The sequence below is a fragment of the Coregonus lavaretus genome (assembly GCF_964263955.1).
Source record: "Coregonus lavaretus genome assembly, chromosome: 4".
In the NCBI taxonomy this organism is placed as follows: Eukaryota; Metazoa; Chordata; class Actinopteri; order Salmoniformes; family Salmonidae; genus Coregonus; species Coregonus lavaretus.
Window position 1 is genome coordinate 29556580 of NC_139991.1, and position 27325 is coordinate 29583904.

The following is a 27325-nucleotide window of genomic DNA, read 5'->3' on the forward strand; positions in this document are numbered from 1 at the left end:
ATAAAATGCATTATTATTCCATACCATTGTTATTACAGAGAATCGTACAAAAAATGTAGGCTATGCTACTCTCTGCCTATTGTCTTCTTAGCTTATTCAAGCCGGTCTCAAAAATACAACACTGCCCCTTTAAGACATAAAAAAGCTATTTACCTGACTCGCTTTTCAAAGATGGCTAGAAATGTACACGTTTTGTGCTCTTGTAGGAAGCAACCATTGCTATCCAGAAATTTGCTATAACCGGGCTAATAACTCCATAACTAACAAAGAATATCAACCAAGGTGCACATGCGGCTACACGTGGATCTGCGCTTTGATCTCAAAACAAGCGCATCTACACTCGACCGCTCAATGCAAAATAATCATCCTCTGATCCGCTCTGCCTAAAATAAAATCACAGCCTAAGTCTTGCATAGTTAGATTTGTTTTGGTATGTTGCATTTAACGGAGCTAATATTATGTTGATTCGATCACAAACATTGATAGTGTAAACTACCGGGGTGAATCTCTAGTAAAGTTCAATCTTGTGCGTCTACACGGGATGGTATTTCTTCTGCGCGCAGTCCTGGGGGAGCTGCGCGACCGCACACGCACAGCTTGAGTTTGAGTTTATTTTTACAGGGACAGTGCACATTAATCAACGTTTCAGTAAAAGTGCCGGTTTTAGCCAGCCGGCTAATTTTCAACCGCAGTCCCTGGGCAGGTTATTAAAAACAATTACACTATGGACAATAACAACATAGAACAAGACATAGCATACAGACATAGCAACATAGGACAAGCAAGACGTAGCATACAGACCGAGCAACATAGAAAAAAAAGCAGCAAGACAAAATTCATAAAAGCAACAAAATGTTTCCACACCTCACAAGTTACAGACAACAGACATGGAAAGCGGCAACACACAGCTAGGGACCATGTTCACAGATCTGATTGACCTTTAGCCATGTCTTCAAGCATTTTGTGAAAGTGTGATATGTGGTGCAGTTGTGTGTGTCTGATGGCAGTGTATTCCAGACATGGGAAGCTCTCACAGAAAAAGCAGATTTACTAAAGGTGCTTTTCCTTAGGGGAACTACACAGTCACCTCTCATGGCAGACCTTGTGGATCTGCTGCCATATGTTTGGGTTTTCTGTTTAACAAAAATACTGAGTGGAGGGGGAGCCAAGCCATTTAGGATCTTGAATACAAGACATGCATCGGTGTATTGCACAAGATTTTCCCAACTCAGGAGCTCATGCTTTCTAAGGATGTGACAGTGATGATGGCTATTGGGCTTCCTATCAAGCACTTTGAGAGCCTGTTTGTAGACAGACTGAATAGGTCTTACTGTTGTACAGCAAGCTTGGGCCCAACTAGTCAAGCAGTATGTTAAGTGGGGGAGTATCATAGATTTGAAGTACAGTTTTGCTACCTCTGTAGTCAAACAATTTCGTATAAATCGGAAATTAGCTAGGTTGAATTTGGTTATTTGAATTACCTTTTTCACATGCTTTTTAAAAGAGAGGTTGGAATCAAGTATGATGCCAAGGTACTTAAAATCAGATACCCCCTGGAGCTTCTCCCCTGACACATAGACTTCTGGCTCAGTAGCATCTGTTGCCCTCTTTGTGAAGAACATGCAAACAGTTTTTTTCACATTGAGATGCAAACACGAGTCACTGAGCCACTTTGTAACCTGGACCATTACAGTAGTGAGTTCTTGTGCAGCTTGTTGTTTGCTCTTTGCATGCACATATATCACTGTATCATCTGCATACATTTGAACTTCAGACCCAGTACAGACAGAAGGCATTAGAGGGAACATTGGAGGGAAAACAGAATCACTGTAAAAATTACAATAATAATAAGTTAGGGATAAACAATGAGGGGTTGTGAGTCCTATAGAAATAATGCATGGGTCGGGTAAAGGACGACAGAAAGCATTTTACGGAAAAGAAAGAAGGGTAAATAAAAATGAGTATAGACCTTGTAGTGGATCTCCTCTGGATCCTCCACCTGGAGGTTCTCAGGGCTGAAGACCACCGTGTCCCCCTGCAGCAACCTCAGACTGGGGGCTTTGGTCCAGAGCAGGGGTGGCTGGTCATTGACGGGGGTCACTGTGAGGTCAAAGGACTCTGTCACTATCAGGCTGTGCTCTGAGGGTCGCTGGGGAGGTTGGCCTTTGCGGTTCAGCCACGCATCGAAGGTGAAGAAGTCCTGGATCGTCTCGGAGTCGTCGTGCTGGTATGTGGTGCCGAACTTATCCAGGATGAACTGAGAGAAGTTGGGTTTGGTGCTGGTCAGGTTGCGTACCCCCACGGTGACGACTCCGTGCTGGGGTAGAGAGGTGACTTGGTACCAGACCTCGTAAGAATGTCGCTGGGGTTCCAATAGCTTACCCAGCAGGTTAGAGGCATCCAGCTTCATCTTGTCTATCACAACACAACCACCCCTCAGTCACCACCGCACCTGGTGAGACAGAATAACACACATAAACAAAAAGCTATAATTGAACATCCATCAATATCAGAGTATCAATGCAAATCAGAATTTGTTTTTAACTGTGGAAAAATAAAGGTTACATAGACGGTTACATAAACTAATAAATAAACAATAGTTTAACATGGATTTGGACAATGAATAGTCATGCGATAGAATTCTGCATAGGAGGAATTCTGCTATTAAGAGCTAAATATGGCCTTTTCCCCTACCGGAATTTTCCATTATAACAAACTGAGACTGTCTGTCTCACCGCACAGAATACATAACTCACCAGTGTTAGCAGTGAGGATGGGGTTGCGCTCTGCAGGAGCATGTTCATAGGAGATATGGATGCTGAAGATGTGGGGTTGAAGAAGGACAGGGATATTGTAACTTCAGAATGCAAGGTGCTGTTACAAGTACACTATTCATGCATCTTGTAAATGTTACCTGTAGAAGCACTAGAGTGGCTATCATAGTCACTGTAATCAGCGTGACTAAATAGGATGAAGAAAACATACCCATTCCAGGCATAAATACAGTGGTTTCTCTCTCTTAAAGGTCCAATGCAGCTGTTTTTATCTCAATATTAAATCATGTCTGGGTAACAATGAAGTATCTTACTGTGATTTTATTTTAATTAAAATTGTCAAAAAGAAACATAAATAGCTTCTTAGCAAAAAGCAATTTCTCAAGCAATAATGTTGCAAGGATTGTCTAGGAGTGGTCTGCGTGAGGGGCCTAATTGGAGGAACCTAATGGGAGGGATATGTAACCTGAAAACTAGATGTTATTGGCCAAGAGGTTTGAAACTCTCTTTGTCATTGGTCTATTAACTTATACCGCCTGATGTCGTCAGCCAAGCCAAAACTCCAGCCATGCAAAATGAGCTGAAATTTCAGCCAGACTTTTCAAACAGCTCTTACACTTAAAGGGTATTATCATAATTTCCACAATTTCACAGTATTATTCCAACCTCATTGTGTGGAAATGTATAAAACACAGATAAATCACATCTAGACTGCACTGCCCTTTTAACATACAGGCATACCATGTTTTGTGTGAAGGAGGAGATCTCTGAGGTAGAGTTGTCTGTCTGTTTTCTGACCAGTCTCCCCAGCTTTGGAGGACTGGTAACACTGTAAAGGATCGAGTGGTTCCCTCTTATATCACCGTTGTTGTTGGTAACCACCAGAAGGCCATTCTGAGAGACGATTTTCACTGAGCCTGCATAGAAAAAACTGGATAAAACCTATGGAGTGGCTCCGTGAACGGATTCTCTGGATGCCTCTTCCCGATAGACGTACCTTCTGCGCATGTGCGTCTCTGTCTGGTGAAAGGCATGTTGTACAAACGTCTTTGTCTGTTGTAACATTATTAGAATAACATTGCAGTATTACAAACCTAAGCAGAACACAGACAGGCAGTCTAAGTAGCGATTTAATGTTTTTTTTTTTCAGGTGCAGCTATCTAGGCAGCAGTGGAGGCTGGTGGGAGGAGCTATAAGAGGACGGGCAGTCTAAGTAGCGATTTAATGTTATTTTTTTCAGGTGCAGCTATCTAGGCAGCAGTGGAGGCTGATGGGAGGAGCTATAAGAGGACGTTGGAATGGCTGGAATGGCATAATTGGAATGGAGTCAAACATGTGGTTTACGTATGTTTTATACCGTTCCATTCATTCCATTCCAGTCATTTCAATGAGCCCACACTCCTAAAGCTCCTCCCACCAGCCTCCTCTGCTAGGCAGGATATCTTGGAAGATTACATTATTGAAAACATAAGCAGAAGGCAGACAAACTGAGAATATCATATGATAAGCTTTGTTGTTGAAGTGTGCATAGATTAAAGGAAACATCACGTACTGTATCACTATTAGCATGGTTTCAAGGGCAATTGGACTGCTTTACTGTATAATGTAAGACTATGCCACCTTCTTTATCGTATAACCTTGATAAACCAGGACTCTGACCAGTATCCGTAATTACTGAAACATTAAGTATGATTATGATAAAGTTACTTAGTAGCCTACCACATTACCAGCTGGTACAGGCTGGCAGCTGGCACCATGATAATCTGATTCAGTACAGGCTGAGAATGACTCTATAATGCAGCAAAAAGACTAAGGCTTTACTAACCTGGTCCCAGGTCTGTACGTGCTGTCTTGCCAACTCCTATGGTCACTGTCACGTGAGTTGACAAGACAGCACAAACAGATCTGGGACCAGGTTAGTAAAGCCTTGGTCTTTACTAGAGAATGAGGCTATAGTTCTATTTCCTATTATGTTACCTGGGAACACCTTAAGTGTCTAGTTCAAGGTCTATATATCCATTTCCTGTTGTGTTACCTGGGAACACCGTGAGGGCGTGGTTCCTCTCCAGGCTGAGGACCAGGGAGCGGGCTGTTGTACTGAAGATCTGACGGGGGGAAAAGTTCAGCCCATCATTGATCTGGAAGAGGAATCCTCCTGATAGGGCACCTGCATTAAAAAACAATTTTTATTAATTTATGGTGAAACAATTCCAAACCTTTGTTAGGTGCAGAGGTGCAGCGACCCCTTGCCTTGAGACAGGACCGAAGACTCTACAGCCATGTCTCAGGGCAAAGCTAAACCCTGATTGATATTTATCTACTGTAGCATTCTCACCACTGTGCACAAACACCAGCTGTCCCGGAGGATGTGTGTCTGGGTGAAGTTCAGGATGTGCCTGGAGGGGAAGCTCTTCAGTGCCAGGTGTCCGTTGCTAGGTGGGGTTACGATGAAGTCTACGTCCTCAGGAGGAGAGTCACTGTCCTCAACACTCAGGTCATCTATGCAGAGCTCTGTGACTGATTTCACCCACACCTGCATGGGGGAAAGGTACAGTAGAGGACAGAGGGTTAAAGCATTACACAAACCCTGACAAAACATAGCATAACATAACACACACCTTGAAGTAATGGTGCCACAATTATATCTGTGGAGTAGAGTGCTATGATGCCCTTGAATGATCTGTAGGTGGAAATAAATGTGGCTCATATGCACCTCCTGGTGGACAGATTGGGCACGTCAATAACACAGATTGAACTGTTGAACTGTGGCTCAGAAATGTGAACAAAAATAACTTTTATTTGAATGATGTAACAATCTTCATCAATAGCAGAAGAAATCTCACCAGGTCTAGGATTATCTCTTTAACCAGATCATTATACTCCATAGGTAATTAATGTTCTTATTATCATACTCAGCTACTCTAAAGAGGGGTTGGGTAGCTGAGAGAATGTGAGGAATTACAAGTATTTGATCAATTAGGGCAAATTCTAAACTCCATGACAGAATTGAAGAGTAAAGGATGTTGCCAAACACCCAGTGTCACAGTTTCCTCAACCCACCTAAAAATTGAATCCAATGACACATTTTCCTTATAAATCCCATCCACAAAACCATGAGGCTAAAGCAACTTTTAGGTAACCTCATATACATTCTCCACTGTACTCTGTTTTGGGCCAGTTTCTCAAGTTCCTTCCATGCGTATTTCAGTTCTTCCATCTATGTTATTAGACATATCTGTTAATACATTATTATTGTGTTTTAAACACTCAAACAGTCACCCTTAATATCCTGTTGGCTGTTATGACTGGGGCCACATCGTTGACAGGCGTCACATGGACAAACCCCATGCAGGGCTAGCTGTGCTTCCGGATGTCGGTGTCGTTGGCCACGATGGTGAAGTTATCTGCCAATGTATCACTTCCATCATAGACATAATAAATATGTCCTGAATCCACCTGAAACCACAGAAATGACCCAGAAGTTAGGAAATCTATCTATCCAGTAGAGACACTACGCTCAAAACCCTACTGGTAGAACAGGTTCTACATCAATCATTTCCTCCTGAAGAAGATAAGAACTTACAGTAGATGACCTTCGACCTTTTACTAACCTGTTTGCGTGTGAAGAAAGAAATGGCGAGTCCAGGAATGTGTGCATGTTCAATATGACCGTGGCTTGGAGGCTCAGATACATGGTAGAAGAAGTTCAAATAAAATAAAATAAAATGTTATTTGTCACATGCGCTGAATACAACAGGTGTAGACCTTACTATGAAATGCTTACTTACAAGCCCTTAACCAACAATGCAGTTCAAGAAATAGAGTTAAGAAAATATTTACTAAATAAACTAAAGTAAAAAATAAAATAAAACATAACACAATAAAATAACAATAACGAGGCTATGTACAGGGGGTACCGGTACCAAGTCAATCTGCGGTTAGTCAAGGTAATTTGTACATATAGGTAGGGGTAAAGTTGAGCTGAGAGAAGTGTCTGTTGTTGACCTGTATGACCTCCTTGGTCAGGGTCGCTGATGACCCTTCCTCCAGGGTCATGTTAAAGACATGGAGCGGTATATGGATTGGGATGATATCCACCGAGACCCTGATGTCATGGACCTCTGTGATGCCTTTGGAAGCATCCAGGAGGAAAGAGTCATGGGTCTGGTCCGAATCCACCTGAATTGAATTACATTAAATTTAAATTAAATCGATTTGAATTTTATTTAAGTTTGGATTGCAAATAAAACATTGTGCATTTGAATAACAGAATATAACGCGTTACATGAAAACATCAATGAAAACACTTTTCAGAGTGGTCCTCATTGGTCATATAATCCATTACCTGGAGGTACTGGATGTGGCCAGAGAAACTGTGGATGGGCTCCTCTCTGGTCCCCTGGTAGTGGAATGGAGCCGTCTTCACCGTGAACACTATCTCAGAGGGGAGGCTGTCCTTATGGGTTACGTGAAAAAGGAGGTGAGATGAAAGACATGAGATTACTTTGCTATTTGGTGGTATTTGGGAGGTTTGGTGTTTTAAAATAGCAAAAAGTAGTATCTTTCAATTATTCGTTTTGACATCTCACTAGTGGGATTCACTAGAATATCTAAGTAGCTCTAAGAACCAATCATACATGTCTGTTGGAGAGGCGAAGTAGGAGATTGATTCTGTTACTTGTTTACTTGTTATTCGTGTCAGATATTTCCATTTTGGGATAATTGTTCACTGAATTGCTAGTACTAGTTGCTCACGCTGTTACAGTGACTACAATGTGGCTACAAACATCTCACGCTCGCTGTAATGTGAATAAGTTATCACGTGATGCTGCCTTCGAATCCTAAATGGCAGTAACATTTACATTTATATTTATATTTTAGTCATTTAGCAGACACTCTTATCCAGAGCGACTTACAGTTAGTGAATGCATACATGTTTTTTTGTGTTTTTTTCATACTGGCCCCCTGTGGGAAACGAACCCACATCCCTGCCGGCCAAACCCTCCCCTACCTTGGACGACGCTGGACCAATTGTGCGCCGCCCATGGGTCTCCCGGTCGTGGCTGGTTGCGACAGAGCCTGAAAAAGTGCTACCTACTAAGGTAGGTGACTTTAGAGGCAAGTAGGCAGCATCCTTTGGATTGGTTAAATAATAACAGTATGCTACACCAACATTAGTTTCCGTTCATGCAAAGTGTCAAAACGATTGCCCAGCACTGGGCGTGCTGCTCAGACCACTGCGCTACGGCAGTTCACAATGCTCTAGCAAGCCCTGAGAATCCTTGATGATACTTGATGGTATGGTTTGCAGAGCCTTCCCCAAATCATAGCCCCCTAAGTACGGTACTGCATTGTATAGCCTACAAACACCACTTCCACCTTCCCCTTGGCGGCGATTATACATTTTCAATATTTATTCAAGTCCTCCTGCTGCAGGATTATTTTTCTCCTGCGACGAAATGGTCACATTAAGATCCGACATCTATTATGAACATACAATGCTGGAAAAAGGTGTGATCCAGGAGAGCACTAGTCCCTGGTGAGAAAGAAAGATGGTAGAAAGAAAGATGCATTTCCCTTCCCCATTATTAAAGACACATTGGCGTCTCTAACCGCAGCTACTTGGTTCTCTACCCTTGACCTAGCAAGTGGGCACAGGCTGGTGGAGGTAGACCTCCGTGACAGAGAAAAGACTGCCTTCACTACGCCCCTAGCTTTGTATGAGTTCCAGAGGATGCCGTTTGAGTTATGCAACGGGCCCGCGACCTTCCAACGACATTGCCTGAGTGGATAAATTGCAGTCTCTACTGGTTTACCTTGACGATATAATTGTGTACTCCCTAGATATTGACTCTCACTTGCAGCATTGCGAGGAGGTGTTTGAAAGACTCTGGAAACATGGCCTGAAGCTCTGTACTGAAAAACTGCTCCAAACCCAAGTGACCTAAGGCCCCCTTGAAGCCCATTTCAGTGTTGTTTCCCCTAGAAATAGTGGCCCTAGACTTTTTGAGCCTAAGTAGACATACCGACAAATACCAGAACATTCTAGTAATGACTGACATGTTCACACACTATGCATGGGCAGTCCCTACGAGAGACCAAACTGCCAGAACCACAGCCAGATTGCTATGGTCCCATGTTGTCCAGACCTTTGGTTGCCCCATGCGTTTTCACTCCGACCTGGGTCCCAATTTTGATTCCAAGTTCATGTCTGAACTGTGTAACCTTTATGATGTCACCAAAAGAAGGACCACCCCGTATCACCCTGAAGGAAACGGGATGTGTGAATGCCTGAACCAGACCTTGTTGAGCATGCTCCGCACCCTGGAGAAGGAGTAACAGGGTCGCTGGCAGGACCACCTCCCTGCGTTGGTCCATGTTGGTCCAGACTCCACAGTATACAGTTCCACTGGCTATGCCCCCTCGTACCTCATGTTTGGTCGGCATGTAAGACTGCCTGTGGATGTTGCACCCAGGGTCGACAACTCTCAGGTCAGGTATGACACGGAGAGTTGAGTGGGGGAACGTCACAAACAGTTGATTTTTGCTTACTCCCTTGCTAAGAGGAGGATGGACAATTTGACCGTAAGGCCCAGGACTCACCCTTTGCTCCAGGGGGAAGGCTCTGGAGGAAGAACAGATGTACACAGACACAAGGGAAGCTGGGGGGTTCGTGGGATCCAGAGCCATATGTTGTAGTGGGCCAGGATGGGGAAGGAGGACAACTGTACCGTGTCAGGTCCGAGAAGACAGGGAAAGAAAGGACTTTGAAGAAAAACTCTTAAACCCTGTCTTATTCCTGCTACAGGTACACCCGCAGATCCCCAGAATCACTAGTAGAGGCTGAGGCTGAGACTGGACCAAACCACCCTGTGTGGGGATTCTGGATAGAGCCCCAGGTTGAGCCAGCTGAGCAGGTCAGAGATTCTGTTGTGCCCCTTAGGCGATCTGAGCGTATCACTTTCGGACAGTTACCTGCCTGCTACCAGAGCTGAGTACTATACTGTTGTAATAGCTGTTGCCAGGGACTACCAACTTTAAGTGTGGGGTGATGTCATATGTGGCAAAATGAGGTTATTGTGATTTGTATCCAATGTGTCAATCTTAGGCTGTTAACCCGCCCCTTTGTTGTGAGCCCATCTCATGTTAGGTTGCCCCTGATTACCTGAATGGGCGTACCTGCGCGGGTCCCCTTGTTCGCCTTAAGTAGCCCCACCCACTTGACCCTGTTCCATTCGAACGCGACTGTGTTTGTGTTTCCGTTTCACAACTTCCGTCAATGCTAGCGAATTACCTTAGAGCGGTGGCTAGCTAATAATTAAAAAACGCGCATCATTAACACAAATGGCTCTTCGGAGGTCGGATGGTATGCCCGGACCCCATCCGTCCATGATTAATAATTGGGTGGATGACATGATAAAATGGCCTGAAATTACGCATGGGGACATTTTTTATTACATTACTTCGTGCTCTCCTTGGGAGTGGATGGTTCCACTATGAAACATTACAAGAGTACAGAGGCCTATCAGTACCTCCACAGTGGTAAGGTGGGCCAAGTTCTTCTTCACCAGGAGGAAGGAAAAGGATTGGTATTTTTGAAGGCCGATGTTCAGCCCAGACAATCAAGCAGCTCTTACCACTCAGCTTGGGTACATGTCTCCAACAACGGATCAGAAGAGACGGCTGGATGCGCTTGCATCGCTGGCCTTAGAAAGTCATGCAGCCTCAATTATATGGAAGGTAGGCTAAAAAGCAAAGTCACTTGCATTTCTATGTCTAACATTACTTAACATAAGCGATTACAGCATACAAGCAGCCTACATGTGTTGTGCTGACAGTTACTATAATCCATAGGCTAAAGTTATGTTAGAGTTCTCAGGTGATATCTATGATCAATCTCCGCATTACTTGGTCTTGTAATTGATGTTTATAGTGTATTTTCTCCGTTCCTTTTATAGATGAAAGTGCGCATTACTGCCTTATCTAGACACAGAATGAAAAAATAGTCAGGCTTAACATAGCAGTTAGACCAAACGTTTAGTTGGATGAAAGCTGAATTGAGAATGTCATGATTTATTGGTTATGTTAACATGTATTTGTGAATCAACAGAACTGCTGTTTTAATGTGGGGAATCTGTAAGTATCCTGTCAAATCTCATGTTGGTGAAGCAAAGTAGGTTTATGGAGTCCAGGTGAGTAGGGTATAAAATGTATTTAAACATGTCAGCATCACATGTATTTCTTTAGTGTTACTGTTTTTCTGGATGAATAAGATTTGTGAAATATCCTTGTGGTAAGTATAAGTGGTCTCATCTCATTGGGAACAATAGCAAGGTAAGTTTATGATGAAACTTGCATGTGTTTTGATTAAGTTGATCACATAGTCCTCAGTCACACAAATGTTAATAATGGGATTTTCTCTGAATGTCTTTTTTTGTAACAAACATTCTATCACAGGTGCAGAATGCAGTGTCCAGTGGGCTCACTGGCATAGCCTGCACAGATGAGCAGCGACAATGGAATGCAGGGACTCGGAGGAACCTTGAGCCAAAGCGGTTAAACAGCATTGACTTCACACACCATAAGGCCAGTGACAAATATGCAGAAATGAGTCCAGAATGTCCACCCCTGCCTCCCACTCCTGCATTCCACTCAAAGGAGGAATTGAATAGGAGCCTGAGACACCTGAATCTGCCTGTGGGGAGTATGCTCTATAAGTGTGTTAATGCTGAACCGACAATAATATCACAGCCAGTAGCATCCAGAGCATATGAGCGGAGTGGAGCGGGAGCGAGCGTGGAGCGTGAGCGGACGGATTTTGAACAGAGCGCAGAGCGGCATTTTTAAAAGGACGGAGCGTCGCCCTATGTCCCGCTCCAATTTCGCTCGCTCACACCAAGAGTCTGAAGCATGCTCAAGCCTGACCCAGAATCCATCTGTTTAATTTAATTTGTGTCGTCCAAGAATTTGTATTTTATAGAGCGAGGAGCAGCAGCAGCAACAAGAGAAAAGCGTTGAGGAATTCAAAAGTTTATTCACTGCAGGCAAAGGCCCAACCATAACAAGGGAGAGAAAAAGAGAGCTGGATGTAGCATTTTAAAAAATGATTTTCATGGACTATGAACCGCTGAGTAAAGGAGAACGCGAAGGGATGCAACACTTCGCCAGCGCAGCTCAACCGGGCTACACCCCCCCCCCCCAAGAAACTATGATAAATCAGTACTTTACTTTGTCAAATTTACATCTGAGATGCCCCATTCACATGTTTTCAGCTGGCGATCAAAAACGCCGTTAACGAGCACGACAACATTAATAGGCTGTTAGTGAAAGTCGGGCACCTGGTGAAAAGTGTACGCAAGAGCACAGAGGAAACCGACCAATTAGGTGTCCGCCCCACAAATGCCTGCGCCATTCAATGGAGCAGCCAGCTGCGGATGATTCAGTCGTTCATCCGGTTGTTCCAAAAAGACCCGTTATGGCAAAACAAACTCAAGTCTAATGTTGCTAACATCACCCTGAATCAAGTACCGCAGCTGACGCACCTTGTCCGTGTGCTGACACAACTAGCAGACCTCACAGACAAAATGCAGAAGGAGCTGGGGAACCTGGGGATGATCCTCCCTGCTGTCACAGAAATCAAATCCCTGCTCACCGATTACACTCACGCTGCACTTCCAATGGGCATCGCTGCTTTTGCAGAAACATTGGCAAACAACGTGTCAATTCGCTATGGAATATACTATACTGATTAACATCTCATTTTAGCGTCAGTGTTAGATCCCCGTTTCAAGACAGAATGGATAATCCGAGATGAGTCTGTATGCAACAAATTCGGGGAGATAAAGTAAGGCTGTGGTTTAAGCTAAAAGTGAAATACATGCAGATTTCGTTCCTTTTTTGGAGTGAGCGGGGGCGATTTGAATGGAGCGCGATGCAAACTGCGTTGAGCGCTGAGCGATAATGAGCGGACTGGCCTGATGTGGCTTTGAGCGGGGGGAGCGGAGGGGTGAACAACTCCGTGAGCGAGGAGCTGAGATTCTCACCGCTCCACTCCGCTCATATGCTCTGGTAGCATCCCAGATAAAATTGGACTGAAAGGAATATTTATTTGTGGCTGTACCATGTTAATGTATTTGAACTGATGTGTGTCTCTTCTGTTCAATGCTTTCTAACTCCATATAACTTAATATACAGTTGAAGTCGGAAGTTTACATACACCTTAGCCAAATACATTTAAACTCAGTTTTTCACAATTCCTGACATTTAATCCTAGTAAATATTCCCTGTCTTAGGTCAGTTAGGATCACCACTTTATTTTAAGAATGTCAAATGTCAGAATAATAGTAGAGAGAATGATTTATTTCAGCTTTTATTTCTTTCATCACATTCCCAGTGGGTCAGAAGTTTACATACACTCAATTAGTATTTGGTAGCATTGCCTTTAAATTGTTTAACTTGGGTCAAACATTTTGGGTAGCCTTCCACAAGCTTCCCACAATAAGTTGGGTGAATTTTGGCCCATTCCTCCTGACAGAGCTGGTGTAACTGAGTTAGGTTTGTAGGCCTCCTTGCTCGCACATGCTTTTTCTGCCCACAAATGTTCTATAGGATTGAGGTCAGGGCTTTGTGATGGCCACTCCAATACCTTGACTTTGTTGTCCTTAAGCCATTTTGCCACAACTTTGGAAGTATGCTTGGGGTCATTGTCCATTTGGAAGACCCATTTGCGACCAAGCTTTAACTTCCTGACTGATGTCTTGAGATGTTGCTTCAATATATCCACATAATTTTTCTTCCTCATGATGCCATCTATTTTGTGAAGTGCACCAGTCCCTCCTGCAGCAAAGCACCCCCACAGCATGATGCTGCCACCCCCGTGCGTCACGGTTGGGATGGTGTTCTTCGGCTTGCAAAAGCCCCCCATTTTTCCTCCAAACATAACGATGGTCATTATGGCCAAAAAGTTATATTTTTGTTTATCAGACCAGAGGAAATTTCTCCAAAAAGTCCCCATGTGCAGGTGCAAACCGTAGTCTGTCTTTTTTATGGCGGTTTTGGAGCAGTGGCTTCTTCCTTGCTGAGCGGCCTTTCAGGTTATGTCGATATAGGACTCGTTTTACTGTGGATATAGATACTTTTGTACCTGTTTCCTCCAGCATCTTCACAAGGTCCTTTGCTGTTGTTCTGGGATTGATTTGCACTTTTTGCACCAAAGTACGTTCATCTCTAGGAGACAGAACGCGTCTCCTTCCTGAGCGGTATGACGGCTGCATGGTCCCATGGTGTTTATACATGCGTACTATTGTTTGTACAGATGAACCTGGTACCTTCAGGCGTTTGGAAATTGCTCCCAAGGATGAACCAGACTTGTGGAGGTCTACAATTTTTTGGCTGATTTCTTTTGATTTTCCCATGATGTCAAGCAAAAAGGCACTGAGTTTGAAGGTAGGCCTTGAAATACATCCACAGGGAAACCTCTAATTGACTCAAATGAGCCTATCAGAAGCTTCTAAAGCCATGACATCATTTTCTGGAATTTTCCAAGCTGTTTAAAGGCACAGTCAACTTAGTGTATGTAAACTTCTGACCCACTGGAATTGTGATACAGTGAATTATAAGTTAAATAATCTGTCTGTAAACAATTGTTGGAAAAACTACTTGTGTCATGCACAAAGTAGATGTCCTAACCGACTTGCCAAAAATATAGTTTGTTAACAAGACATTTGTGGAGTGGTTGAAAAACTAGTTTTAATGATTCCAACCTAAGTGTATGTAAACTTCCGACTTCAACTGTAGATTTTCTTGTCACACCCTGATCTGTTTCACCTGTCTTTGTGATTGTCTCCAGGTTTCGCCCATCTTCCCCATTATCCCCATTGTATTTATACCTGTGTTCTCTGTTTGTCTGTTGCCAGTTCGTTTCGTTTAGTCAAGCCTACCAGCGGTTTCCCCTTGCTCAAGTTCCTGTTTTCCAGTTTTTCAGGTTTTGACAATTCTGCCTGCCCTGAGCCTGCCTGCCGTTCTGTACCTTGTCACACCACCCTGGATTATTGACCTCTGCCTGCCCTGACCCTGAAACTGCCTGCCGTTCTATACCTTTTGGTCTCTGATCTGGATTACTGACCTCTGCCTGCCCTTGACCTGTCATTTGCCTGCCCCCTGTTTTTGTAATAAACATTTGTTACTTTGACACTCTCTGCATCTGGGTCTTCTCCTGTAACGTGATATCTCTACTCTTTCCCAGCCACATGGAGAGCATGTCAATTACAACTGCCATATGTGCCTGTCCTTCTACAATTAATTTGTGAAACTTAACCCAACCCAGTCGACTGCTTTGGAACAGATCACAAAGGAGCGGAGTGCCTCACACTTGTGGAATGACTCAAGGAAGCTTCAAGTTACTGCAAGCTCAGCCAAGAAGGTCCCTGTCAGGAATCCACCAACCCTGGTAAGTTTCTCCAGGAACATCTGTATCCCAGGTTCCGAGGGAATGCAGCCACACGCTACGGGAAAGATAATGAGCTGATGACCTCCCAGTGGCTGGACGACTGTGGATACTCTGTGGACCACAGAGGCACTGTTGTCAGTGTTGAAGAGCCATGGCTATCAGCAAGCCGTGACGGAGTGTGGAACTCCAAGGAGCTGTTGGAGATCAAGTGTCCTGTCATGGGGAAGGGCTGTGATTCTCTGGATGATGTCTTCAATGGGAAAGCCTGTGATGTGAAGGTGGTGGAGGGCACATCCCAACTGCAACCACACGGGCCACGTGGCTACTACATGCAGGTGCAAATTGATATGTTTTACACAGGACTGAGAGAAAGTAAGGTGCTCATCTGGACTCCGTCCCAGCAAGTCGTCATCCCTGTTCCCTGTGATGCACAGTTCTGTACAGAGGCTGTCCTGAGGTTGAAGGCCTTCTACTTTACACACATGCTGCCATTTATTGTTGAGGAGCATCAGGCAGGCAGATTGTCACTGAGTGATAAATATATGCAGCTCTGTAGAAGTATGTAGTCAGATGTCTCTCCTGCTTGCAGTTACTATTAACAAATTGTTACTTTAATTCATATTGGGAAATCAACCCTGTGAATGGCATTTGACTGGTCATTTCATTCAACATCTTCATGAATGATATCACCACGCAGGTTACACAGGGCAGCACAGATTCAAAGTATGTTGTCCATTTTAGATGAGAGGTTGATTGGCACTGTTTGTGAGATGATTCTAAACCGTTTGATCCTTTGAATTACGTGTTCCACATGAACCCTCACATTAGCTATCCGTCTTATTGATGTGTTGTCCTCCTCTGACAGCTGTGCGCCTCTTTTTGTGTAGTCTGGAATTGTAAATTTGACCTTCCTCTCATGTAGCAGACCATGGATTGTGAAGCCCCGGTCAGCCATTACCTCATCACCTGGACAGAGGTACTCCAGGAACCCAGAATCCGATGTTATATATCTACCTCCATATGCTGAGGAGATGAACATCACTAGACCACAAGGTGCAATGGCCACCAGGTACTTGATAGTGTTCTGGACGTAGTAATGGCTGAATGACTACCCCCTTGAATCCAGATTCTTGCACTTCTGTAAAGCAGTTTCTGAGCAGTCAATAATGCAGGTTGTTCCTGGGTAGTGGTCCTTAAAACATTGTGGCATTGTAGCACGGATGGTCTCCCTTGGCAGCCATGGAATGTACTCCCTCAGATTCTCTTCCATCATGTCAATCCAATAACTAATCACTCAACTGACAATACTCTGGGAAACACCAAACATTTCTGCTAGGTACTGCTGCAGCAAATTGTGCTACAGCTTCATCAGTGTCATCAGGAGTTGGTCTGTCAGGTCTAACTGAAAGCTGCCTTTGTAGAAGTTCCGCCAGGGTAGAAAAGGCAGCAAGAGACAAGCCTGTATGCAGTCAACAGAGTGCTTCGTTCCTCAGCAGGGTTTTGTAGAGAGGTGCTGCTGGGCACTGTGTCCCTGCCTCACAGGTAGTGGGCTTTACCTGAGCTGTAGTTGTGATCACTTAGAGATGAGTCTTCCCATTGGGTTTGGGCATCCTTCTCTGAAGGCATATCCATTCCTTCTATCTGTGTTGTCCAATCCCCATTTTCAATTTAGTGAACACTTGAGCCTGTTGTGTCATCTGTTAAGAAATCAGTATGGCTAATAAAACAAGTCAATGGACACTTAATAACAAAACCGTACAATAAAACACCATACTGCATGGACGCTCCTAATAATATTTAATAATCATAATAATTAAGTATACATAAAATGGGAATTTATTATTGAGTTGTAGAGGAAATAAATGGTGCTATTATGAGACTGTGCTTAGATACAAGAGCAAGAGGGAGACACAAAATGAGAGCAGGCAAACTGCTCAAGCGTTTGTCTTACCTGTCACTGATGACTGCCTGACCAACACCCGACACTTCTTCACGAGTGGAGCATCGTAGCCAAGCCATTTTTCTGGGTAAGGATGCTCCACTGTAGGCTTCTTGTCAAAGAAGTTGTAGGAGCACACAGAGGGACGTTTTGGTGGTTTCTTTAGGTTCAACGCTTTGAGCCAGAGCCGTAAAGACTCTGTGTCTTTAGGAGGTGGATGCAGGTCGTATGGGGCTCCACAGGTACATTCAGATCGACGTAGAGGTTGGTGTTCAAAACATTGCTGTTGTAAAAACGGCCTTCTCTTCATCCAATTATTGTGACAGCCTCGTACTGAACATATAATGCTTGTCATGTTGATCGATTTTAGGATTTTGTCTGTCAGTGTAAAACTATCAAGTAGAAGGATTACTTTATACTATTCCAGGTATTCCATAAAGAGGTAGGGTTTCAAGTGTCTCCGGAAGGTGGTCAGTGACTCCGCTGTCCTGGCGTCGTGGGGGAGCTTGTTCCACCATTGGGGTGCCAGAGCAGCAAATAGCTTTGACTGGGCTGAGCGGGAACTTTGCTTCCGTAGAGGTAGGGGAGCTAGCAGGCCAGAGGTGGATGAACGCAGTGCCCACGTTTGGGTGTAGGGTCTGATCAGAGCCTGAAGGTAAGGAGGTGCCGTTCCCCTCACAGCTCCGTAGGCAAGCACCATGGTCTTGTAGTAGATGCGAGCCTCAACTGGAAGCCAGTGGAATGTGCGGAGGAGCAGGGTGACATGAGAGAACTTGGGAAGGTCGAACACCAGACGGGCTGTAGCGTTCTAGATAAGTTGTAGGGGTTTAATGGCACAGGCAGGGAGCCCAGCCAACAGCGAGTTGCAGTAATCCAGACAGGAGATGACAAGTGCCTGGTTTAGGACCTGTGCCGCTTTCTGTGTAAGGTAGGGTCGTACACTGCGAATGTTGTAGAGCATGAACCTGCAGGATCGGGTCACCGCTTTGATGTTAGCGGAGAACGACAGGGTGTTGTCCAGGGTCACGCCAAGGTTCTTTGCACTCTGGGAGGAGGACACAATGGAGTTGTCAACCGTGATGGCGAGATCATGGAGCGGGCAGTCCTTTCCCGGGAGGAAGAGCAGCTCCGTCTTGCCGAGATTCAGCTTGAGGTGGTGATCCGACATCCACACTGATATGTCTGCCAGACATGTAGAGATGCGATTCGCCACCTGGTTATCAGAAGGGAGAAAGGAGAAAATTAATTGTGTGTCGTCTGCGTAGCAATGATAGGAGAGACCATGTGAGGATATGACAGAGCCAAGTGACTTGGTGTATAGAGAGAATAGGAGAGGTCCCAGAACTGAGCCCTGGGGGACACCAGTGGTGAGAGCACGTGGTGCGGAGACAGATTCTCGCCACGCCACCTGGTAGGAGCGACCTGTCAGGTAGGACGCAATCCAAGAGTGAGCAGCGCCGGAGATGCCCAACTCGGAGAGGGTGGAGAGGAGGATCTGATGGTTCACAGTATCAAAGGCAGCGGATAGGTCTAGAAGGATAAGAGCAGAGGAGAGAGAGTTAGCTTTAGCAGTGCGGAGAGCCTCCGTGACACAGAGAAGGGCAGTCTCAGTTGAATGAACAGTCTTGAAACCTGACTGGTTTGGATCAAGAAGGTCATTCTGAGAGAGATAGCAGGAGCGTGTATGCATGTTGACTAGCGGAGCGAGTGAGCACTGGAGCTAGTGTAGGTTTTACATTTAGTTATTGTTTGAATAGTTTATTTCCTTCGTGGCACCTTTACTATTTTTCCTGACAATTTACATAGACTGATAAGAGTTATTCAGGATTCAGACATCATAATACTGTCACCAGTCTTTTCTGTCTTGCAGTTCTTATGCGGATGTTGTGGGTGGCCTTGACGCGACTCCCCTAGAACGCTGAACGATTGCCACAGACCATTCCTCAAGTGCACTACTGCTAATCTGCACTACGGGCAGGGGCGGTGTGTTCATTAGGGCGATATGGGCGACGCACTGCCAAACGGGAAAAGGAAGGGATTTTTTTTCTAATCAATTATATCACGGCAACAGTAGGTATCAGTGTTCTAATCTAGACGTCTGATCTGCCACTAAATGTCCAATCAGGCTAAAGTCGTGCTTCAAATGGCCCCGCCCCTTTTGGGGCGATTTCAGTCAGGTTGAAAATCGCCCCAGAAGTCTCTCATAGACTCTCATGTAAAATCTTTTTTTTTCAAATATCAGAGCTTTCAATACAATCTCTATGGGTTCCGGGAGGGCTTGCACTTACGCGCTTTCGTCATACGTAACATAACCATGAACGTAACTAAGAAAAGAGCGGGTAGCAGCGTCAATCAATTCACGTACTACTGTCAAGATGGCTAGCGTTCAGTGCAACTCGATTGTCTCTTTGAAAGAAGTTCCTTTTTGTCGGCGAACAAATCAAGATAAATTGGCAACGAAACAATTAGGACCTCCCAGACCAAATGTAATAATTCAACAGGTTTCTACTAAAGGGGGAGAGTCCTACACCCGAGGATTTTCCAAAAATTGGTACGAACGAAAAACCTGGGTAGCAGGCTGCGATGTAGCTAATGCAGTCTTCTGCTACCCCTGCTTACTCTTTCACCCTGAAGGCGGCACGGCAGACAGCACCGCTTGGACAGCGACTGGTGTAACGGACATGCACCATCTTTCAGAAAAGATTAAGAAACATGAGCTGTCAAAGACCCACATGGATAGCTGTTTGAGATTGTCTGCTTTGGGGAGAGTGAACATTGCCACTCAACTGGATGAGGGATACAGGCTAGCTGTCCGCCGCCACAACGATGAGGTTAGCAAGAACCGCCACATCCTCAGCCGGCTAATCCAGTGTGTGAAGTTTTGCGGAGTGTTTGAGTTAGCTTTGCGAGGCAAAGATGAAACTGAGGGCTCCACCAACCCTGGTATTTTTCTTGGACTTGTCAACTTTGTGGCACAATTAGATGAGGTGTTTTATGGAAATGCATATTGTTTATGCAGTGTTGAGGAATGTGAAAGAACACCCTTGATTATTTTTACTGTGATAACTTATTTTGCTTTTGTAAGCCAACACTTTTGAGATCAGTCAATAAATGCTTCTGGTATTGACTTATATGCTGCCCCTGTCTTCATGTTGTTGTTGGACATATCTTTTTTAAAATGTGTGTAGGTCACCTAAATCATCAGAAAAATTGCCCCCCCTGAGAATTTTTTCAGGAGCCGCCACTGACTACGGGCCTACGTTACAGTGGCAGTGTCAACAAGGACTGAACATTATTGTATTTTCATTGTTTCATTGTTGACTTCATTATTTTTCCTTTGACAATCATTTAAAAATACTTGGTACCCTTTATTTTTAATCATCAAAAGGGGACCATCGGGCTCTCCCAGAAGCGTGCCTTGTGCGTAAAACCCGTGAATTCAGACAAAGAAAAGGTCTGCACTCAAAAAGATGTCGCATAAACCTTACTTCATATAACCATTTTATAAAGAGACGTGTCCATAATAAACATTCAGAACGTATTCCAGCCACTTCCCTGGGTGAAACAGTTTGAGCTCCCACCAGATTTAAGAACCTGTGTTGTATTGTATTGTATTGTATGGTAAGGCAGAGCTCCCACCAGATTTAAGAACCTGTGTTGTATTGTATTGTATTGTATGGTAAGGCAGAGCTCCCACCAGATTTAAGAACCTGTATTGTATTGTATTGTATGGTAAGGCAGAGCTCCCACCAGATTTAAGAACCTGTGTTGTATTGTATTGTATGGTAAGGCAGAGCTCCCACCAGATTTAAGAACCTGTATTGTATTGTATTGTATTGTATTGTATTGTATTGTATTGTATGGTAAGGCAGAGCTCCCACCAGATTTAAGAACCTGTATTGTATTGTATTGTATTGTATTGTATTGTATGGTAAGGCAGAGCTCCCACCAGATTTAAGAACCTGTATTGTATGGTATGGTAAGGCAGAGCTCCCCATGCTCTGGCGAGGGATGACTTCTTTCTCTGCCGCCTCATATTAGCAGGGGACGCACCACTGGGAGTGGACGCATTGGCACACCCTTGGCCGAGGGTGTTGCTTTACGCTTTTCCTCCCCTCAGCCTCATACTTCAGCCTCATACTTCCCACTCTGGCCAAAGTGAGGGAAGAAGGCTTATTCCTCTACTTTAAGAATGTTTTACTGTTCACCCTTATGTCTGCAAAGCGAGTGAATGAGCTACATGCACTGTCAGTTCATCATGCGTACCTACAGTTTGCCCGGGGCTTTTCCAAGGTTACCTTGTTGCCCAACCCCACCTTTATGCCTAAGGTTAGCGGCAATTACAATTGTCTTGCCTTGGATCTTGTGGCTTTCCACCTGCCGCCTTTTCCTTCTAAGGAAGAGGAGCAGCCATACCGTTTGTGTCCAGTACGCGCGTTGCGGATGTACTTGGATAGGACGAGAGCTTTGCGCAAGAGCGACTAACTCTGTGTGTCCTGGGCGCCTCCCTGCAAAGGGAGGCCCCTTTCTCATCAACAGTTGTCACATTGGATTGTGGAAGCTATTATATTGGCCTGTAATGGCAAGGGGTTACAGCCTCTGGGGGTCCTGAGGACTCACCCCACCGGAGGTATGGCTACCTCTTGGGCACTCCCTCATTCACCACTCACCCTATCTTTCTCCGACAGATGTCTATGATTGGTTCTTCGAGCTACTTAGAGATTCTGTTGAATCCCAATAGTGAGATGTCTCACTCATAATATCAGAGAACCGGGGTTATGCAAGTAACCTTAAGATACTAAAATGAGAGTGTACATTTATTTATGTTTACAAATTATCTAATATTATCCTTAAGCATAAAACTTGCGACCACCCAACAATTAGATATTTTAAGCGTGCTCCCTTAACATTTGTGGTGATAGCCCATGGTTCTACAGTATATGGAAACAACGTGATAGTAACCTCCAGGTCTCCTCTGTTGATCTTGACAGGCTTGGCCTCCTCCACCACTATGATGTGGATGTAGAGTACTGTGGGGGGCTGCTGGTGGCTCACAAGGTACACCCTCACCCCAATGCTGGCGTCCAGACGCACTTCTTTAACGCTCACTGCTGAAATGGTCCACCTTCAAATTGAGTTGAATTCAATTAAACTGAACCGGTCCACCTTTGAATTGAATTGAACTTTTATTGAGATGTCATAGGCTTACACAGAACAACATCACAACACACAACATACACATTACAAACAATACAGTGCTGGTGCTATTTTAATTATTTTACCTTAACATCGTTGTGGAACAGATGCCGTTCTCGGTGGAATGAACACCTCATATACCACCTCCTTATCATCTCGGCCATCCAGGTTGGTGAAAACACTGAGGTTAGCTGACCCCAAGACGACCGTCTGGCCTTTCTGGACCAGCAGGCCTGTGTTGTTCTCCACCTGGATGTACGGGTCCTGGCAATGACCTCCAACAGTGTGGATGTGTAATGTTTCCCGTCTGACACAAACAGGACGAAGCATCCGGAGCTGACCTATGGAGTGAAATCAGTGCCTTCAGTATTCATAACTGTAAGAAAGCAATAATCGAAACTGTGTGTGCGTGTAATAAAAGTTACTGATTTCACTTAATACTGACTCCCCTGGGGATGAACAGCACCCTGCGATGGTGCATGTCCTCCTGGCAAAACTGGTACAGCTTGTGGCCCGTGTCGTTCATTAGGACAATAATCCTCTTTAGCTTCCCCTGTTTAGCACTGCTGGTGAGGGTGTAAAGTACTGCTTTGGACCCTACAGTTTTAGCAAACAGCCTATCCTTGGTTATAACCTTGCTTTCTCCTTCCAGCATGGACAGTCCTTTGTTGGTTATTATCAGGCTATGAACATCTGCCTTGATGTTGATCCTGAAGTCGTAACTCCCTGAGTGTGCCTGTTTGGAAACCAAACAAATCCCTCTTGTCCTCATGAGGTCTACCTGTAACCTCATATTTCACTATATGGTCGGATATATTCTTCTGGCTAAATGTTGAGGTCTTCTTTAAGACTTTGTTGTTGAACACAAGATGTCCCTTCTTTTGGTAAGGACAACATTCTGAAGTGAAGTTCACCATTGTGAAGCATGACACCTTTGGATACAACATAGAGCTTCTCATTGCTACTTTCCTCACACCGCTGACCTCCAACTAACTCCTGGTGACTTTGAAGTGGATCCACCGCACCGTGATGTGGAAGACGAGTACATCGGTCGCTGCTGAGCCAAAGCTGACCTTGCATTTGAACTGATCTGTGACGTTGCTCGTCTTGATCCTCTGGAAGGTGTTGAGGTAACTAAATAGAATAGAAAATAAAATATTTATTGTCCGTTAAAATATTTCATAAAATTGAAATGTTTCCTTCAGCTTGTGGTCAAAACAATTGATTACACACAACCACAGATCAACAACATAGCTAGGTACTTGATGCACTCTTTTTCCAGAAGCTTCTGTGAGAAGACGGAGGTGGGCTTCCATTCTCCGCTGGAGAGTAGCCGCTGCAGCTCGCCACGTCATAGCAGATGTCGAAGACCTGCTTTACAACATTGACCTGCATAGCCAGGTGTTGGCTGCTGATGATGGCAGCCCCACCCTGGTTCACCTCCACCCCTGTGTTGTAGGCCACCTTGTGCTCAAGCTGGACAGCCATAATCCTGAGTACTACTATGTTGCTCACCTTGTCTCCATCACTGACTCTGACTGCCATCCGGGAGTTCCTCACCAGCCCTCCGATGTGCAAGTAGCTGACCTTCCCCTCCTCCAGGTCAGGTTGGGAGAAGGTGGTGATGGTTGTCCCTGGGTGGTCCTGCTTCTCCAAAAACCCTGTTTCAGCATTATGGTTCCCCAGAACTTTGAACACCAGGTCTGTGGAGTTGCTGTCCAGGTCGGTGGTTCTGAGAACATCCATGTTGAGGTGGCGTTTGGAGTTCTCCAGGAGCATGAAGAGACTTCCCTTAGGGAGGCTGAGCTCGGGAGCGTCTTTGACAGGTGTGGCACTGACGTTGAAGCGGTGGAGCTTGTTTCCCTTGAGGTAAAACGGGATCTCCTTCTTGCTGTTGGTGAAGTCTTGAGGGTCTTCTGAACCTCCATGGACGTACATCACTCTACCGTGCCACAGGTCCAGCATGCTGAAGGTCCAACCCTCCTCCCCTTGGTCAAAATGATTCATATCCAGCCTCAGCTGGCCGTGCATTGGCTGCTCCTCTATACGGAACATGATCTGAGACTGACGGATTCCCAGCTTCCGGCACTCTAGGTTCACCTTGATGTGCTTTGACTCTAACGGAGCCCTCCCACCTTCTGGAACCACTAAGTCTTTAAGAACCAGGATGTTCTGACCTGGCCTCTTCCTGTCCCTGTCTGATCCATGATAGTAGACTAGTGGCAGGGTGACAGAGAGGACAGCCTTTGGGCTCATAGTGGTGATCGCTTCTAGAAGTTTCTTTGCCTCACAGCCGACAGATATGTCTTTGGTGTCGACAGCATGGGGAAGCCCCATCCTCTGTGCGTTGATCCTGATATCTCAAAGACAGCCTTTGAAGGATCCTCCACCGGCCAAGTCGTTTAGATGGACCCCCTTCTCAGAACGGAGGGCACGCTCACCTGACCCCAGCACCAAGCAAACCTGGGAGAAAGAAGAAATTACATAAAGATTGATAAAGGAGTAATGACGGTATCAAGAATGATTTTTGAATGGGGAAATAATAAGTGACTAATTGATGGTAACAGATAGACGTAATACAGAAATCATCAAACAACAGAACAGTTCAGGAAGTAGCACATCAAGTAGTAATAGAAGTCATCAGTATGTTTCCGTCTGATACACCGTAAGTAGAGGTAATTCAAAAGCAGAATACCAGGTTGAAAAGACAGACAGCTGTTTCAATTGAATTATAGGATTATTCCACCACACATTTACAGTGAAACGTGGCTCCTCTCATCAACTATAACCTTACCTGCTGCAGCAGATGCTAACATTTAACAGACTGTGGTCTTATCCATTCCAGCATGATTCATGAAGGCACTTTAAATGTCAGGGATGGTGGTAAATCTTTAAATTCACTGTGGTCTTTTTTTCTGTGAGAGTAATATGAGCATAGACTTCCTCTGGGTTTAGCCTTTGGCCATGCTGACAATAAAAATTATTGTTGTGGCTTGTCTCTGCTCCAAAGTAGTAGTGATAAGAGCACTACTGAGTTAGAGATAAACACAATGGTCAGAACTCTACACGGAATTGAGATACAGTTCTACAATTTCAGTAGTTTCTGATCTACAGTATATAGTGTGAACAGGTAGTGTGTAGCGTGAAGTAGGGATATTACTCTGGAATTAAACACTGTATGTAATAAATCTGAGGTATGTAGCCTACTGTATGTACACTACAGTAAAGGTGTGTTCTCACCTGCAGGTGACCAGAGTGCAGCTCCACAAGAAGGAAATCAGTCTCCCCGGCAGACAGGAAAAGTAGGCCGCTGTGATTGGAGGTGCGGAAGCGCACATGGAGTGATGATCGGCTGGATAATGCCACAGTCTTCAGCTGCACATACAGTATCCATCCCCATAGAATGAGTCTGCAATACAAGAGGGGTAGAGATAATGCTGATGTAATAATTATTCTATATAATTTTATCAGCTTTACGAATAATGACATTTGGTTCGGGTAATATGCTAATCATGTCTAAATGTCATTTTCTGTCTTCGGAGTGTATTTCCATACACTGCAGGGAAGTTCTGTATTAGCAGTTACTGTATGTATTATGGTTGGTTGCATCCCACACATTCCATTCTAGTAGTGCCAATGGGCATGTCTATTCCAATGCTCCAAAACAACGCTTCAGGCCTTCTTTTTTTTCGCTACCTTTCTTTTTAAAGACCCCAACAACAAGTAATCTAGATATTCATAATTAGTTAACTTGCATAAAACACTGTATGCAAGTGTAGCAATTTAGTCCCTGTTGATTTTTCCCTTTGTTAAAGCACATGTGAATGCAAACAACAATAATTTAGCCTACTGCAGCCAGCAAAATTAGGTATTCTCTTCTGTATCATCTCATTTAACAGCCTGGTCTCATAGACTAGACCCAACATAGTAAAGGTAAATCCTGGACACACAAATTAGTATGATATGTTATGTTTGGTATGGTTACATAAGACAGAAGGTTACATAAGGCAATAATGAAAGAAGGGTGGTTGGTCGGGGTGGATGGGTCAGCATATAATACGAACGTCTAGCAACCCAAAGGTTGAATGTTCGAATCTGATCACGGACAACTTTAGCTAATTAGCAACTTTGCAACTACTTAATACTTTTTCGGTACTTTGCATCTACTTAGCATGTTAGCTAACCCTTTCCCTAACCCTAACCTTAACCCTTTTAGATAACCCTTCCCCTAACCCTAACCTTAACCCTAACCGTAACCCTTTTAGCTAACCCTTCCCCTAACCTTAACCCTTTAACCTAACTCCTAACCTTAACCTTAACCCCTAACCCCTAAAGCTAGCTAACGTTAGTGTTAGCCACCTAGCTAACGTTAGCAACAACAAATTGGAATTTGTAACATATCATATACTACGTTTTGCAAATTCGTTACATTGTACTTTTGCGAATTTTTTACATATTGTATGAATTGCAATTCATAACATATCATATGAATTGTCATTCGTAACATATCATATGAAATTGATTATGGACAAATTAATACATACCATACGAAATGTAACATACCATACTAAATGGAGCGTCTCGGATTTATGTACTGAATAATACGAAATGCTCTGAGACCAGGTTGCATTTAACGGTATTGATCTCTTTGCTAGAGGGACTAAGTGCTTGCTACTGTTGTGTCCGTGACCTTTACCGCCTGTATCTGAATTAAATTAATGTAAGCACTCATGTCCTGAGTGTTATTCTAACTGGGGCCTAACTGGAAAACTAGACATCTTGTGCTGACCAGAAATCATTCAGATTCTGAATATCTGGAGCAGTAGGCCAATGGATGGAAGCATTGAAGTACTCATGGAAGGAACGTGAGAGTGTGTAGAGAAAATGTGTGGATGACCTACGGTATGCTCCCCAGTCCCCATGGAGTAAAAGGGTCAGGTAAGGCCAGACTAATGGTGACAATTGGTA

General features: G+C 44.3%; 1 pseudogene across 1 annotated transcript in view; it reads right to left on the reverse strand.

Moving 5' to 3' along the window:
- Positions 1 to 27325, reverse strand: part of LOC311127400 (chondroitin sulfate proteoglycan 4-like) — a 35095-nt pseudogene that overhangs the window by 2239 nt on the left and 5531 nt on the right. Inside the window, exons 2-15 of the transcript in view lie at positions 25598 to 25766; positions 23620 to 24820; positions 22803 to 23491; positions 22444 to 22698; positions 22124 to 22327; positions 7120 to 7242; positions 6733 to 6953; positions 6386 to 6479; positions 6054 to 6230; positions 5110 to 5307; positions 4810 to 4941; positions 3427 to 3691; positions 2757 to 2857; positions 1970 to 2452 (exon numbers count right to left, since the gene is read on the reverse strand). The product of the transcript in view is annotated as a chondroitin sulfate proteoglycan 4-like (transcript). The remainder of the gene's footprint in view (positions 1 to 1969; positions 2453 to 2756; positions 2858 to 3426; positions 3692 to 4809; positions 4942 to 5109; positions 5308 to 6053; positions 6231 to 6385; positions 6480 to 6732; positions 6954 to 7119; positions 7243 to 22123; positions 22328 to 22443; positions 22699 to 22802; positions 23492 to 23619; positions 24821 to 25597; positions 25767 to 27325) is intronic.